Below are 18,498 nucleotides of genomic sequence, written 5' to 3' on the forward strand. Positions count from 1 at the left end.
AGGGGGGTCTGTCAAGGTAAAATATATATTATAGAAAATCAATTAGTTTCTTTTAATAGATTACCTAATCAGTGTGAATCAATATAGAGATGATGGAATAATCTATGTGTATGTACAGTATGTATGCAAATGTGTATATGCACATGGATTATGTTAATAGTTAATGAATATATAACTAATAGATTCTATTCTTTTTGTAGATACGAACAACTAAATGATTTCCTGGGAATGACGTATGCATGTGCACGGCTGATAACAGAGAGATTCATGTCGAGCTGGCAAAGATGGCGCTGAGAGACGAACTCGCCCCTCCCATCGGAATTCCTAAGGAGTTACTAAGGCCAAGAGATACATGAATGAGCAAATTGCAGTGTGCCAATTTTACTAATCCCACCTAGAAGGAGAATACTATATAACCCCATGTCTACGTAATAAAGTATGCCATTTTGTGTGGTTCTGTCTCTGAGTGAAGTTTTTCAACCAGATTAGCAGATTTGGTTAATTAGCTTCTCTGCATGCACTCGGACATCTTTAATTTGGAGGAGAGCAGTTACCTATTGTATCTTAAATTGGTGAAACCTTCACAGTATTATGTGTGCTTTATATTGTAGTATTATGTGAGCTTTGTATTGTAGTATTATGTGAGCTTTGTATTGTAGTATTATGTGAGCTTTGTTTTGTAGTATTATGTGAGCTTTATATTGTAGTATTAAGTGAGCTTTGTATTGTAGTTTTATATGGGCTTTGTATTGTAATATTATGTGAGCTTTGTATTGTAGCATTATGTGAGCTTTGTATTGTAGTATTATGTGAGCTTTGTATTGTAGTATTATGTGGGCTCTGTATTATAGTATTATGTGAGCTTTGTTTTGTAGTATTATGTGAGCTTTGTATTGTAGTTTTATATGGGCTTTGTATTGTAATATTATGTGAGCTTTGTATTGTAGCATTATGTGAGCTTTGTATTGTAGTATTATGTGAGCTTTGTATTGTAGTATTATGTGAGCTTTGTATTGTAGCATTATGTGAGCTTTGTATTGTAGTATTATGTGAGCTTTGTATTGTAGTATTAAGTGAGCATTGTATTGTAGTATTATGTGGGCTTTGTATTGTAGTATTAAGTGAGCTTTGTATTGTAGTATTATGTGAGCTTTGTATTGTAGTATTAAGTGAGCTTTGTATTGTAGTATTATGTGAGCTTTGTATTGTAGTACTATGCGGGCTTTGTATTGTAGTATTATGTGAGCTTTTTTATTATAGTATTAAGTGAGCTTTGTATTTTAGTATTATGTGGACTTTGTTTTGTAGTATTATGCTGGCTTTGTTTTGTAGTATTATGTGAGCTTCATATTGTAGTATTAAGTGAGGTTTGTATTGTAGTATTATGTGAGCTTTGTATTTTAGTATTATGTGAGCTTTGTATTGTAGTATTAAGTGAGCTTTGTATTGTAGTATTATGATTGCTTTGTATTGTAGTATTATTTGGGCTTTGTATTGTAGTATTATGTGAGCATGGTATTGTGGTATTATGTGAGCTTGATATTGTAGTATTATGTGGGCTTTTTATTGTAGTATTATTTGAGCTTTGTATTGTAGTATTATGTAGGCTTTTTATTGTAGTATTATGTGAGCTTTGTATTGTAGTATTATGTGAGCTTTGTATTGTAGCATTATGTGGGCTTTGTATTGTAGTATTATGTGGGTGCTCTAGTGTAGTATTATGTGGGTGATGTAGGGTAGTATTATGTGTGCTCTTATTGTAGTATTATGTGGGCTTTCTGTTGTAGTATTATGTGAGCTTTGTATTGTAGTATTATGTGGGCTCTATGTTGTAGTATTATGCGGGCTTTGTATTGTAGTATTATATGGGCTCTGTATTGTAGTATTATGTGGGCTCTGTATTGTAGTATTATGTGAGCTTTGCATTGTAGCATTATGTGAGCTTTGTATTGTAGTATTATGTGGGTGCTCTAGTGTAGTATTATGTGGGTGATGTAGGACAGTATTATGTGTGCTCTTATTGTAGTATTATGTGGGCTTTGTATTGTAGTATTATGTGAGCTTTGTATTGTGGTATTATGTGGGCTCGAAGTTGTAGTATTATGCGGGCTTGGTATTGTAGTATTATATGGGCTCGGTATTGTAGGATTATGTGGGCTATGTATTGTAGTATTATGTGAGCTTTGTATTGCAGCATTATGTGAGCTTTGTATTGTAGTATTATGTGAGCTTTGTATTGTAGTATTATGTGAGCTTTGCATTGTAGTATTATGTGAGCTCTATGTTGTAGGATTATGCAGGCTTTGTATTGTAGTATTATATGGGCTCTGTATTGTATTATTATCTGGGCTCTGTATTGTAGCATTATGTGAGCTTTGTATTGTAGTATTATGTGAGCTTTGTATTGTAGTATTAAGTGAGCTTTGTATTGTAGTATTATGCTTTCTTTGTATTGTAGTATTATGCGGCCTTTGTATTGTAGTATTATGTGAGCTTTGTATTATAGCTAGTGTTGAGCGATACCTTCCGATATCAGGAAATATCGTATCGGATTGGATCGGACCGATACTCAAAAAGTATCGGATATCGCCGATTCCGATACCGGAAACCAATGCAAGTCAATGGGACACTAATATCGGAATGAAAATAAACCCTTTCTTTCCTTGTAGGTTAATTCTACATGAAGTAAAACAACTAAGAATAATGTAGAATGTATTCTGCGAAAAGCCGGCAATTCATCAGCGCATACACCGTTACCCGACAATTTACAACAGAAAGAATAGAGCTTCACACATAGATTAGATAGATAGAAACATGTCAGTCACATATATATGAAGTACAGTGACAGTGTTGCTTACTGTACTTGTCATTTAGTGTAAAGGATTTCTTAAAAAAAATAATAGTGTTTTCATGGACCGTCTCTTTAAAAAAGCCGGCCGGCAATTCAGCATCTGTACCCGACAATTTATAACAGACAGAATAGAGCTTCACAAATAGATTAGATAGATAGAAACATGTCAGTCACATATATATGAAGTACAGTGACAGTGTTGGTTACTGTACTTGTCATTTAATGTTAAAATAAAGGATTTATTTAAAAAAAAATTGGCGTGGGGTTCCCCTTAATTTTAGTCTCTAGCGGAGGTTAAGCAGACGGCTGGGGCAGATGTTTGAAGCCTGGGAAGGGGGTAATACCCACGGAGCTTCCCAGGCTACTAATATCAGCCCCCAGCTGAATACCTAGCCTTTACTAGCTATTAAAATGGGGGACCCCCCAAAAAAATGAAGTGGGGTCCCCCCTAATTTAATAGCTAGCAAAGGCTAGGCAGACAGCTGGGGGCTGTTATTAATAGCCCAGGAAGGGTGCCATGAATATTGGCCCCCTCCCAGGCTAGAAACACCAGCCGTCAGCCGCCCCAGAAATGGCGCATCCATAGGATGCGCCAATTCTGGCACTTAGCCTCACTCTTCCCACTGCCCTGTAGCGGTGGCAGTGGGGTAATAGGGCTGGGGTTGATGTCAGCTTATAATGCCAGCTGACATCAAGCCCAGGTTAGTAATGGAGAGGCGTCTATAAGACATCCCCATTACTAACCCCATAGTCAAAGTTACAAAAAAGCACAAACACCCAGAATAAAGTCCTTTAATTGAAATAAACACACAATTCTTTATTGTTCTAAATTAAACTATACTTACCATCACGCCCATTCCAGCTGAAGCCAACGATCTCCTGCAATAAAAGTAAAAAAATAAACCAACCTCATCCTTACCTTTCCATGGTTCCCACGACAGCTTCAGCTCTGCTACATCGAGATGACAGGCTGGACCGCAGCAGAACGCTGCCATCCAGCCTGTCATCCCGCGGACACTGAGAGGCGCAGGCATGCTTGTGCTCCTCAGTGTCTCTCTGTGACGGCATCCAGATGAGCCGACAATGAACTCGGCTCACCTCATGCACGTCACTGACAGCGTGGGAGAATTCTCCTGCACTCAGCGCTTCAGCGTGAGAATTTTCCCACGCTGTCAGTGACGTGCATGAGGCGAGGTCATGTCCAATGAACTCAGCTCACCTCATGCACGTCACTGACAGCGTGGGAGAATTCTTACGCTGAAGCGCTGAGTGCAGGAGAATTTTCCCACGCTGTCAGTGACGTGCATGAGGTGAGCTGAGTTCATTGGACATGACCTCGCCTCATGCACGTCACTGACAGCGTGGGAAAATTCTCCTGCACTCAGCGCTTCAGCGTGAGAATTTTCCCACGCTGTCAGTGACGTGCATGAGGTGAGCCGAGTTCATTGGACATGACCTCGGCTCATCTGGATGCCGTCACAGAGAGACACTGAGGAGCGCAAGCATGCCTGCGCTTCTCAGTGTCTGCGGGATGACAGGCTGGATGGCAGCGTTCTGCTGCGGTCCAGCCTGTCATCTCGATGTAGCAGAGCTGAAGCTGTCATGGGAACCATGGGAAGGTAAGGATGAGGTTGGTTTATTATTTTTCTTTTATTGCAGGAGATCGTTGGCTGCAGCTGGAATGGGCGTGACGGTAAGTATAGTTTAATTTAGAACAATAAAGAATTGTGTCTTTATTTCAATTAAAGGACTTTATTCTGGGTGTTGTGTTTTTTTTAAATACTTTACTAGAAATTCATGGTGGTCATGTCTAATATTGGCGTGACCCCATGAATTTCGGGCTTAGGGCCAGCTGATAATGCCAAGCTGGCCTTAATCCCTTTATTACCCAGTGAGCCACCGCACCAGGGCCCTGGATGAGTTGGGTACAGCGCCAGAAGATGGCGCTTCTATGAACGCGCCATTTTCCGGGGCGGCTGCGGACTGCAATTTGCAGCGGGTGGGGCCCAGAAAGTTTGGGCCTCCCTGCGCTGCAGATTCCAGTCCCCAGCTGCCTAGTTGTACCTGGCTGGACACAAAAATAGGGCGAAGCCCCACGCATTTTTTTTTTTAATTATTTCATGAAATTCATGAAATAATTAAGAAAAAAAGGGCTTCCCTATATTGTTGTGTCCGGCCAGGTACAAATAGGCAGCTGGTAGTTGGGGGCAGCCCGTTCCTGCCTGCTGTACCTGGCTGGACACAAATATAGGGCGAAGCCCCACATCAATTTTTTTTTAATTATTTCATGAATTTCCTTAAATAATTTAAAAAAAAAATACGTGGGGCTTCTCCCTATTTTTGTGTCCAGCCAGGTACAACTAGGCAGCTGGGGGATGGAATCTGCAGCGCAGGGAGACCCAAGCTTTCTGGGCCCCCCCGCTGCAAATTGCAGTCCGCAGCCACCCCGGAAAATGGCGCGTTCATAGAAGCTGGATGCTGTACCTGGCTGGCATACAAAAATATAGCAAAGCCCACGTCAAAATTTTTGGGAAAAATTAATTAAAAAATAAATAATAACTTAGGGACTGCATCTTTATTAACTCCTCAAATGTCATTTAGTGTTAAAATAAAGGATTTATTTAAAAAAAAATTGGCGTGGGATCCCCCATAATTTTAGTCTCTAGCGGAGGTTAAGCAGACGGCTGGGGCAGATGTTTGAAGCCTGGGAAGGGGGTAATACCCACGGAGCTTCCCAGGCTACTAATATCAGCCCCCAGCTGAATACATAGCCTTTACTAGCTATTAAAATGGGGGACCTCCCAAAAAAAATGACGTAGGGTCCCCCCTATTTTAATAGCTAGCAAAGGCTAGGCAGACAGCGGGGGGCTGATATTAATAGCCCAGGAAGGGTGCCATGAATATTGGCCCCCTCCCAGGCTAGAAACACCAGCCGTCAGCCGCCCCAGAAATGGCGCATCCATAGGATGCGCCAACTCTGGCACTTAGCCTCGCTCTTCCACGCTGCCCTGGTGCGGTGGCAGGGGGTAATAGGGCTGGGGTTCATGTCAGCGCCAGCTGCCATGAAGCCCAGGTTAGTAATGATGGGCGTCTATAAGACACCCCCATTACTAACCTACAAAGTGTTAAAAAGAAAAAACACACACTACACCCAGAAAAAAATTATTTATTTGAAATAAAACACACAATTTTGTTTAATTCTTAGTTTACTAAAAAAAATAGTTACCTGTCCACGTTCCTGCGCTGATCTCCCATGCACAGCTGTCACATCTGGAGATGGTGACAGCTGTGCATGGCTGCTGTAAGCTCACACTGCCGGGAACACGTCCGCTCCCGGCAGCGGGAGCCCCTGACTGAGGTCACCGGAGTGCATTCAGTCAGCGTAGCTCCGGAGACCTCCTTTACGGCACTGCTGTGCCGTGGGAATTTCTCCCGGTACAGCGGGGCCGTAAAGCATCTTACCGGAGCAGCGCTGCCTGAACTCCGGCGAACCCGCTTATGCAATGACGGGGCTGCTTTACGGCCCCATCATTCTAGCGGCGGCAGCGGTTCAGAGCGGTCACATTCTATGTGGCTGCTCTGAACTGGAGATCTTCGTGGGACACTCGTGGACTACTACGGAGGGGTAAGGATAAGGTTGTGGTTTATTATTTTATATTTTATTACAGGAGATCGATGGCTTCGGGGAATTAGGTGTCTAGGTGCGTATAGGTGTAGTTTTTTACTTTTTACTTTATTTTAGGTGCCGATCGGCGGGGACAGGTAATGTATAAACTAATTTATTGTAGGTAACCACTGGCCACCAATGACATGTATTTAACATTTATTGGGGACACAGTAGGGCAATTTATATAGCAGGATCAGGCTGATGGGAACTACTGCTCCCATCGAGCTGATCCTGCTGGCACGAGTGGACGGGGGACAGACATAGGCCGATGGGAGTAGTAGTGTCACATCGGCCTATGTCTGCCTGCACGCACACACCCCCAGACATCGCACAGACACCGCGCACACCCGCACACACCCCCAGACATCACACAGACACCGCGCACACCCGCACACACTCGCAGACATCGCACAGACACCGCGCACACCCGCACACCCGCAGACATCGCACAGACACCCGCACACACCAATCATGACGGGCTGATGGTCTGGGAGGTGAAGCTGACCTGTGCGGCCGTGGGAAAGTTCATGCGAGTTCATGCAATGCAGTGAAGCATGAACTCACATGAACCCTCTGAGGGCACCGCGGCGACTTCAAATGAACAGCTGATCGGCATCACCTGATACCTCAGCTGTTCATTTGAAATAACCGGCGGGAAAGCGCAGCACAGAACGGGAAAGCCGGTGGTGAAGTCTTTTCACTGCCGGCTTCCCCGCCCGGGTCCTTCGCTCCCCGCTCCTTTGTGCTGCGCTCCCCGCCCCGGTCCTAACTTACGATCAGGATGGGAGGTGGCGAGGGGAGCGTAGGATCGGGGTGGGAGGCTGCGGGGAAGCAGTATGGGGCCGTGTGATTGTTTAAAAGCCGGCGGCTTTTTACCGCGCGCCGGCTTTTAAACAATCAGGAGAATTCTGGGATGGCATTCTGATGACAGGCTGGATCTCAGCTGAGCGCTGCCATCCAGCTTGTCATCCTTCCGAGACACTGCAGAGCGCAGGCATTATGGGAACTTCCGATTCCGGTATTCGATATTGTAAAAGTATCGGAATTAAGTATCGGAATTCCGATACCGCGAATATCAGGCGATACCCGATATTTCAGTATCGGAATGCTCAACACTAATTATAGCATTAAGTGAGCTTTGTATTTTAGTATTATGTGGACTTTGTATTGTAGTATTATGCTAGCTTTGTATTATAGAATTATGTGAGCTTTGTATTGTAGTATTAAGTGAGCTTGATATTGTAATATTATGTAAGCTTTGAATTGTAGTATTATGTGAGCTTGGTTTTGTAGTATTATGTGAGCTTGATATTGTAGTATTATGTGGGCATTGTATTGCAGTATTATGTGACCTTGGTATTGTAGTATTATGTGAGCTTTGTATTGTAGTATTATGTGAGCTTTGCATTGTAGTATTATGTGGGCTCTGTATTGTAGTATTATGTGGGCTTTTTATTGTAGTATTATGTTAACTTTGTATTGTAGTATTATATGGGTTTTTTATTGTAGTATTATGTGAGTTTTGTATTGTAGTATTATGTGAGTGCTCTAGTGTAGTATTATGTGGGTGATGTAGGGTAGTATTATGTGTGTTCTTATTGTAGTATTATGTGAGCTTTGTATTGTAGTATTATGTGAGCTTTGTATTGTAGTATTATGTGAGCTTTGTATGGTAGTATTATGTGGGCTTTGTATTGTAGTATTATGTGGGTGCTCGAGTGTAATATTATGTGGGTGATGTAGGGTAGTATTATGTGTCCTCTTATTGTAGTATTATGCTGGCTAGGTATTGTAGTATTATGCGAGCTTTGTATTGTTGTATTGTGTGTGCTTTGTATTGTAGTATTATGTGAGCTTTGTATTGTAGTATTATATGGGCTCAGTATTTTAGAATTATGTGAGCTTTGTATTGTAGCATTATGTGAGCTTTCTATTGTAGTATTATGTGAGCTTTGTATTGTAGTATTATGTGAGCTTTGTATTGTAGTATTATGTGGGCTTTGTATTGTAGTATTATGTGGGTGCTCTAGTGTAGTATTATGTGGGTGATGTAGGGTAGTATTATGTGTGCTCTTATTGTAGTATTATGTGGGCTTTGTATTGTAGTATTATGTGAGCTTTGTATTGTAGTATTATGTGAGCTTTGTATTGTAGTATTATATTGGCTTTTTATTGTAGTATTATGTGAGCTTTATATTGTAGTATTATGTGAGCTTTGTATGGTAGTATTATGTGAGCTTTGTATTGTAGTATTATGTGGGCTCTGTATTGTAGTATTATGTGGGCTTTTTATTGTAGTATTATGTGGGTGCTCTAGTGTAGTATTATGTGGGTGATGTAGGGTAGTATTATGTGTGTTCTTATTGTAGTATTATGTGAGCTTTGTATTGTAGTATTATGTGAGCTTTGTATTGTAGTATTATGTGAGCTTTGTATGGTAGTATTATGTGGGCTTTGTATTGTAGTATTATGTGGGTGCTCTAGTGTAATATCATGTGGGTGATGTAGGGTAGTATTATGTGTCATCTTAGTGTAGTATTATGCTGGCTCTGTATTGTAGTATTATGCGAGCTTTATATTGCTGTATTGTGTGTGCTTTGTATTGTAGTATTATGTGAGCTTTGTATTGTAGTATTATATGGGCTCTGTATTTTAGTATTATGTGAGCTTTGTATTGTAGCATTATGTGAGCTTTGTATTATAGTATTATGTGAGCTTTGTATTGTAGTATTATGTGGGCTCTGTATTGTAGTATTATACGGGCTTTGTATTGTAGTATTATGCGGGTTTTGTATTGTAGTATTATGTGAGCTTTGTATTATAGTATTATGTGAGCTTTGTATTGTAGTATTATGTGAGATTTGTATTGTAGTATTAAGTAAGCTTTGTATTGTAGCATTATGTGGGCTTTGTATTGTACTATTATGTGGGCCTTCTATTGTAGTATCATGTGAGCTTAGTATTGTAGTATTATGTGAGCTATGTATGGTAGTATTATGTGTGCTTTGTATTGTAGTATTATGCGGGCTTTTTATTGTAGTATTATATGGGCTCTGTATTCTAGTATTATGTGGGCTCTGTATTGTAGTATTATGTGAGCTTTGTATTGTAGCATTATTTGAGCTTTGTATTGTAGCATTATGTGGGCTTTGTATTGTAGTATTATGCAGGCTTTTTATTGTAGTATTATGTGAGCTTTGTATTGTAGTATTATGTGAGCTTTGTATTGTAGTATTAAGTGAGCTTTGTATTGTAGCATTATGTGAGCTTTGTATTGTAGTATTAAGTGAGTTTTGCATTGTAGTATTATGTGAGCTTTGTATTGCAGTGTTATGTGGGCTTTGTATTGTAGTATTAAGTGAGCTTTGTATTGTAGTATTATGCTGGCTCTGTATTGCAGTATTATGTGGGCTCTGTATTGCAGTATTATGCTGGCTTTCTATTTTAGTATTATGTGAGCTTTGTATTGTAGTATTATGTGAGCTTTGTATTGTAGTATTATACGGGCTTTGTATTGTAGTTATATGCGGGTTTTGTATTGTAGTATTATGTGAGATTTGTATTGTAGTATTAAGTGAGCTTTGTATTGTAGTATTATGTGAGCTTTGTATTGTAGTATTATGTGAGCTTTGTATTGTAGTATTAAGTGAGCTTTGTATTGTAGTATTATGTGAGCTTTGTATTGTAGTATTATGTAAGCTTTGTATTGTAGTATTAAGTGAGCTTTGTATTGTAGTATTATGCTTTCTTTGTATTGTAGTATTATACGGGCTTTGTATTGTAGTATTATGTGAGCTTTGTATTATAGTATTAAGTGAGCTTTGTATTGTAGTATTATGTGAGCTTTGTATTGTAGTTTTATGTGAGCTTTGTATTGTAGTATTAAGTGACCTTTGTATTGTAGTATTATGCGGGCTCTGTATTGCAGTATTATGTGAGCTTTGTATTGTAGTATTATGAGGTTTTGTGTTGTAGTATTATGCTGGCTTTGTATTGTAGTATTATGTGAGCTTTGTATTGTAGTTTTATGCGGGCTTTGTATTGTAGTATTATGCGAGCTTTGTATTGTAGCATTATGTGTGCTTTGTATTGTAGTATTATGTGAGCTCTGTATGGTAGTATTATGTGGGTGCTATATAGTAGTATTATATAGACACTTTATTGCAATATTATGTGGGCTCTGTATTGTAGTATTATGTGAGTTTGCATTGTAGTATTATGTGGGATTTGTATTGTAGTATTATGTGAGCTCTGTATTGTATTATGTGAGCTCTGTATTGTAGTATTATGTGGGTTCTATACAGTAGTATTATATAGACACTTTATGGCAATAAATATGTGGGCTCTGTATTGTAGTATTATGTGAGCTCTGTATGGTATTATGTGGGTGCTATATAGTAGTATTATATAGACACTTTATGGTAATAAATATGTGAGCTCTGTATGGTAGTATTATGTGGTTGCTATATAGTAGTATTATATAGACACTTTTTATGGCAATATTATGTGGGCTCTGTATTGTAGTATTATGTGAGCTCTGTATAGTAGTATTATGTGGGTGCTATATAGTAGTATTATATAGACACTTTATGGCAATATTATGTGAGCTCTGTATTGCAGTATTATATAGGCTCTGTATGGCGGTATTATGTAGGTGCCATGTAGTAGTATTATGTGGACATTTTATGGTAGCATTATATAGGCTCTATATGGCGGTATTCGTTGTGCACTGACATTACTAATTTTTAATGTTTTCAACCTATAATAATCCCAAATAGTAACATTTATAACCCCCCCCCCATATTAGTACCAACCCCACAGTACCATACAATACTGCCGGTATAATGTTTCCACTGTATTCCTGTATCTGATAAAACATGTTCCCCGGTTCATTCATTTTGCTCCTGAGATTCTTCGGCTTTTTATGGTTTTGATTGGTGCCGACCAACTCCGCCAACTTTGTAAAAACCAGGTTAAGCTTAGCCAGGATGGGGCGTAGCCGCGCGCCGCCGACAAATTAATCATAATTTATGGCACAAAAGTGGTGAAAATTATAAGAGAAAAATTCTCCAGTTCCCAAATGAGGAGCATTTCTTGTGGTGGCAAAAGGCAGCTGTAAGTAAATTTATTAAAGGGGAAGTGCCCAGTGATTGGCTGCAGCACTCTATGTCCCTGAATTTGCCCATACAGGCTATACAGGGGATGCAGCTCAGTGGTAGAGCGCATGCTTTGCATGTATGAGTCCTTGGCTTCAGTCCCCGACATCTCCGTATATTGTGATAAATAGCTGGAAAAGCTTCCAAATATTCCGGGAACTGATAAATGTGCAGAACTTCATCTCTCTGGATGTAACAGAAGATTAGTGAGAAATGTCATCCAAACATGTTCTTAAAGGGGTTTTCTTTAAAAAAACCATGGTGGTATCTAAAAAAAACCCATAATAATAATAATTGCCTTCACGATTGTGCTGCACCACTGTCTGTGTTTCCTGCCGGTCACCTCATTTTCTGTTCTGGCGTGGGTAAAATGTTACCATTGATTGACTGCAGTGGTCACGTGACATCCCCAATCAGAAAACGAAGAGATGAGACCGGAAGGAATATGGAAGATAAGTATCTGCTCCTTTATATTGTTGGACAACCATGGATTCATTTTTAAATACTAGTTTAAAACCCCTTTAATTTGGAGGATTTTATGTAAAGTAACTTACAGACACCAGGGGGCAGACTTGTAGACACAAGGCACGTATGATCTACGCCCGTCCATCCCAACAAAGAAAGTTATAAAAAATGTAAAAATAGTATTACATGAGCCGTTGTCGCCTGTCACACAGAGACATCACATCCCACCCCAAGCATGAGGGACTCGAACATGCGATACCACCCATACTACACTGTACTACCTATGAAGTGCAGAGAATCACCCAACCTGTCACTGTTTAACTGTCAATTAACTTATATCCTCACCTCCAGCGGGATCTGATAGGGTGATAAGGATCTGATGATGAAGCATACACTACCTACCACCTACCATTATATGGACCCGATATAATGCTCCATACAGAATAATGGGCCCCATATAATGCTCCATACAGAATAATGGACCCCATATAATGCTCCATACAGAATAATGGGCCCCATATAATGCTCCATACAGGATAATGGACCCCATATAATGCTCCATACAGAATAATGGGCTCATTATAATGCTCCATACAGAATAATGGACCCCATATCATGCTCCATACAGAATAATGGACCCGATATAATGCTCCATACAGAATAATGGGCCCATATAATGCTCCATACAGGATAATGGACCCCATATAATGCTCCATACAGAATAATGGGCTCATTATAATGCTCCATACAGAATAATGGACCCCATATCATGCTCCATACAGAATAATGGACCCCATATAATGCTCCATACAGAATAATGGGCCCCATATAATGCTCCATACAGACTAATGGACCCCATATCATGCTCCATACAGAATAATGGGCCCCATATAATGTTCCAAACAAAATAATGGACCCTATATAATGCTCCATACAGAATAATGGCCCCCATATAATTCTCCATGCAGTATGGGCCCCATGTAATGATCCATACAGTATGGGCCCCATATATTGCTCCATACAGTATGAGCCCCATATAATTCTTCATCCAGTATGGGCCCCATATAATGCTCCATACAGTATGGGCCCCATATAATGCTCCAGAGTCGGAAGACACCGAACTGCGGAGGAACGTGGAGAGATGAGTATCGCGAGCAGTTTAAAGCAAAGTGGGACGCGGTGCCAGCGCCCGTGCTGTACTGCTCTGCCAGCTGTATAGTGGCCGCTTCCAGGTACTGCACAGCTGACCCTATTCATATGAATAGAGTGGATCTGCAGTACCCGCTGTGGCCACTATGCTGTTGTCGGTGCTGTGCTGTTCCAGTCTGCAAATAATCACATCCAACCGGCACCAAGAACAGCTGATCACGCGTGCCGGGGGTCACGTCCCCATTAATCTGATATTGGTCGCCTATCCTAAGGGTAAGCCATCAATATAAGAGTGCTGGACATCCCCTTTAACTGTTGCCACTACCCCTATACCAACTAATGGTAAATCCCTCCCTCACTTATCATTATGTGCTGCTAATGTTACGTAACAACATTCTATATAGTGAAGTCACAACCAGACATAGAGATGGTAAATATTATTTATTTTTAGGAATATTTGGACAAATAATGGAATATATGAGGATATCACAGTCTGGGGCTGCAGCTGTTATCAGCATCTCTGCACATGATGGAATCAGGGTCTCTATGAAGCAGATGAGGGATCTGTGGATCATTATGGAAATGATCTGTAACTTCTGCAGATTTCTGTAAAGAGAAGACGCCAAATTATTACATCTCATCAATAGATTCCCAGTAAAAAGTTAATAATCAGCTGGAAAATATAAAAAAGCAAATTCTAATATCTACTTACATGAAGGACAAGTCATTCTGATCTAATTCCTCAATGTTCTCCAGACTTGGATCATCCTTCTATGAAAAGGAGAAAAGAACAATTACTTATATGTCACATGTGATATAGATATCATGGGGCAGCGGGAATGAGAGGTGACTTACCATCTGGTGATTTTGGGGTGTTCATGGCCCTTCATGCTTGGTAAGATGTTGACCAAAGCTGATGGTAAACTAAAGAGAGATCAGAACAGCAGGAAGTTACAGGTGATATTTTTTACAGTTTTGTAATGAATGTAGTGTTAATGTATGCATTGCTCCCTTACCTGGGCTGGGGTCAGTATGTTCTCCACCACTGTCTGCACCATGAACATGGTGCTTCAATGGAAGCAGTGGTTACGGCACAGGGGGCACAGAGGTTTGGAGCGGAGCCATCTAGTAATACATCCCTGATGGAAGGTGTGGTCACATGGAAGGACCGTGACCTGCTCTCCGATCTCATATTCGGTCATACAGATGATACATGACTCGGCCTCCTCCTGTGCGGTTACATCCCTTGTTGGGAGATTTGCAATTAGCAGTGCTCTCCTGCGAACCCAATGCTGCCGCCTCTGCCGCACAGGTAGGTTTTGTGCAGGTGGCTCCACAGCATTGCTGTCGCTCTGACGTCCATCACTGGTAGAAGGTCTTTCCTCGTCTCTTGGAGGAGACAGTCCATCACTGGTAGAAGGTCTCTCCTGCACAGGTAGGTTTTGTGCAGGTGGCTCCACCTGTGGCAGTGGTGGTGTCATCACACCCACTTCTTCCAGTTGAATGGGTGGGAGGGGACGGCCGCCATCCCTGCTGCTCTCTCCGGAGGGCTCTGCAGGGGCTGGTCTTAGAGGAGAGCGGCTTCTATCCCTGCTCTCTTCCTGTCCTCTACGCCGTGGAGGATCTCTGGCCCGTCTCCCTCTCCTCTCAGTGACAGCATTGCTGTCTCTCTGACGTCCATCACTGGTAGAAGGTCTTTCCTGATCTCTTGGAGGAGACCTCCTTCCATCACTGGTAGAAGGTCTTTCCTGATCTCTTGGAGGAGACCTCCTCCGTCCATGGACAATTATGGCCTGACCTATAAACAAATAAGAATTTATCAGAATTATTTCCAATTTTAGCAAACACTTTTGGGCTATAGTGATGGGTCCTTCTACTGCCGTGGTGTTTAGGGCGAGGGGAACCCTAGAAAGAATTGACTTTATTTTGGCCTTAGTTAACCTGCACTGTCTGTCCTGAAATGTGTCCCCTCATACCCCAGGGATATCTCCTCCCAGGAAAGCCCTATAGTGTGGGAATATTGTGGATCTCCCCCAAATATTTCACTTACCTTGATTTTCTGGTCGGCGCAGCCATGCCTCATTGTCAGCAATCAGCTGGCGCAGCTCCCGGGCGCTCATGACTTAGGTACCTGGAGCTGGCTGATAGAATATTGGAGAACTAAGCTCTCCGGTGGCACCGGTGTTATTGTGCTCTGATCAAAGATCAAGAAGAATAAATGGAAGTAATCACCAGATGTGTAACACAAACTAGTTTGCTCTTCCACAACCAAAGTGAAGTCTCAGCAAAAGCATCAACTCAAGAAATGGCGCTGAGGTCACAGTGCTCAGAGATTATATACCCTCAGGACATTCCATGATGTCATTATGACATCATAACTGAGTGACCCCCTAATCCTGAGCATTGTGACATCACAGCAGCCAGGCCGCCATGTTTGCTGCCAACTGGTGAATGAGGCAGAGAATGTGGAACAGAAATATCCCATCTGATTAATAGAATATAAATCTATATAAATCTGTGTTGGAAAAGATAGAAAAATCAGTTTTCTCCATGTTTGTAGAATAGTCGTTTTTTCGCTTTGGTAGATATTATATACATGTTATATATGGTGTAAATTATCCTCTGCTGTAAATGATAAGAATGGAATGTTATTCTTTATCATTTATAGTTGTGGGTGATACATTATTGCTAAACAATAAACAACTCACCGACCTGTCAGGGAAATGATCAGGTTATATAAATGAGTGAAAATAGAATAAATAATAATAGAAGGTAAAGTATACAAATGCCTCTAAAAAAAAAGTCATCAGTGTTTTTACTTTTCTGTACCACCAGGGCCATCCTACAAGATATACACGGATTTTATGTGGGTGTCACGTGCCCCTATAATAATGTGTCCCTATCACTCAGTTACCCCAAATCCACAAAACTATCTATTAGAACAGGACCTGGACTGGTAATCTTCCTACCTGGCAGATTCCCTGTGGACACCTCGGGTGGGCTGGTCAGTGGATCACCAGCAAGGTGTAGATGTAGCAGAAGGAGATGGTGAAATTGCCCTCCTAAAGTTTAACAATAGTAACTATAACAATAGTATGTTTGCATATTATAGCGCTACAGAGTGCTACTTTATTTGTTGGTTATATATGGAGATGGCTACTCTTAGTAAGCACCTGTACACACCGGTTTTCTGTTTTGGAAGTGAGGAGTGAGGGTCAGTCTTTTGATATTTGTATACATTTACATACATATACATATATTTGTAGGATTTCTGACTGATCACTCCATCCCTAAGCCTCAGGAGGTTTTAATTATAGCAGGATCTTACCCTCCCGTATACATGTAGATTTAAGTATAAGATTGGATTCACACCAGGTAGGTTCCAGGTGACGAGAGTCGCCTTACCGTGGCTGTCGGATACACATGAATTGGCCAATTTATGCGCTAAGAATTCTCATTTATTTCTATTTTCTAGAGCAGTAATGCTATTCAAATTTCATATATTTCATGTTTGCATGCTATAGCGCTACAGAGTGCTACTTTATTTGTTAGTTATATATAGAGATGGCTACCCTTAGTAAGCACCTGTACAGACCAGTTTTCTGTTTTGGAAGTGACGGTCAGTCTTTTGATAGCTGTTATTGATAACCAGGGAACATTTTGGGCTAATGGCCCCTTTCCCTGGCTAGTAATATCAGCCCCCAGCACACGGCTTTCCCTCTGCTGGTTATGAAAATTTGGCCAGAGCCCACTCTGTTTTTTTAAATTTAATTCTTTATTTTACACATAATGTACCCTGGGGGTGCTGACTACAATTTCCATCATTGTCTCTTGCTCGGCGCTGATCTCAGGCAACAATGATGTGAGCTGCATTCAGCTCCCGGTGCCTGTCCGGCACTCCGGCATTCAAAAGTCCCACATTAGAGCTACTGTCAGACCTGGTGGCTTGAACTCCAGTAACCTTGTAGAGTTCAAAGCCAACGGGTCTCCCGGCAGCTGCAAGGCCCAGAAATCTCATGGGAAACTTTGAGGGACATTTTAGGTTTTGGGAGTTTCCAGCTGCTGGAGCACCTAGAGGCTGCGAACTAAGGTTACCTTAGGTGTCTATTTTACTGTGCTTGTTAATAAAAAAAAAATAAGTGGGGTCCCTCGTCATTTTCATAATCAGCAAAGGGAAAGTCAACGGCTGGTGGCTGATATTAATATTCTGGGAACAGGTCAATACCCATTAAGGTTCCCAGGCTATTAATATCAGCGCACAGCTGTTTGCTTAGCCTTTATTGATTATTAAAGGGGAGACCCCAAACAAAAATTGATGTGGGGTCCCCCTATATTCACTAACCATCAAAGGCTAAACAGACAGCTGCGGGCTGATATTAATAGCTTAGGAAGTGGCCATGGTTATTGGCCCCCTCCTAGACTAAAAACATCAGCTCTCAGCCGCCCCAGAAATCGTACATCAATAAAATGTGCCAAATCTGATGCTTAGCCTCCGATTTTCCCACTTGCCCTGATGCGATGACAAGTGGGTTAATGATTGTGGGGTTGACGTCAGCTGTTTTATGACCGCTAATATCAAGTCCACAAGTTAGTAATGGAGAGGCATCTATAAGACGCCCTATTACTAACCCAATAGTCAGATTGTAAAAAAAAACACCCAGAATAAAGTCCTTTATTTTAAATAAAGACAAACACTCTTTTATTGAAATAAAAATAAAAAAGTATTATACTCACCTTAATGTCTAATCCACCGAAGTCCTTGTCCCCGGTAAAAGAGAAAAAATTAAAAAACACCATAATGCTCACCTTAACACCTAATCCTTGATGCCCTTGTCACCAGTAAACTACAAAAAATAGTAAACCACCATAATACTCACCTGTCCGCCGTGAATATAATCCATACTGTCCCATGACAGTCCGGATGACTTGGAGAGCAGTCACATCAGCAGTCACTAATGTGACTGCTCTCGACGACAGCCCGCTCACACTGACACAAGAGTGTAATCTCTCCTGCAGGTGATGCCGCCTTTCTACCGCCGCTGATGGCCTGCAACCAATCATCAGACATAAGCAATGTCAGGAGATCATCATGGGGTGCAGTGCTTGTCACGGTGCGTATCTGGGAGGTAAGTGCTCTTTGCTTTCTTTTTATTTGATTGGGACAATCGAAAAGCGCCATCCAGTAGGGAACAATCTCTTTAAAATATGGG

This window comes from Phyllobates terribilis, unplaced genomic scaffold (genome assembly GCF_046119375.1).
Source record: "Phyllobates terribilis strain yellow unplaced genomic scaffold, ASM4611937v1 Scaffold_3__8_contigs__length_932513732, whole genome shotgun sequence".
Taxonomy (NCBI): domain Eukaryota; kingdom Metazoa; phylum Chordata; class Amphibia; order Anura; family Dendrobatidae; genus Phyllobates; species Phyllobates terribilis.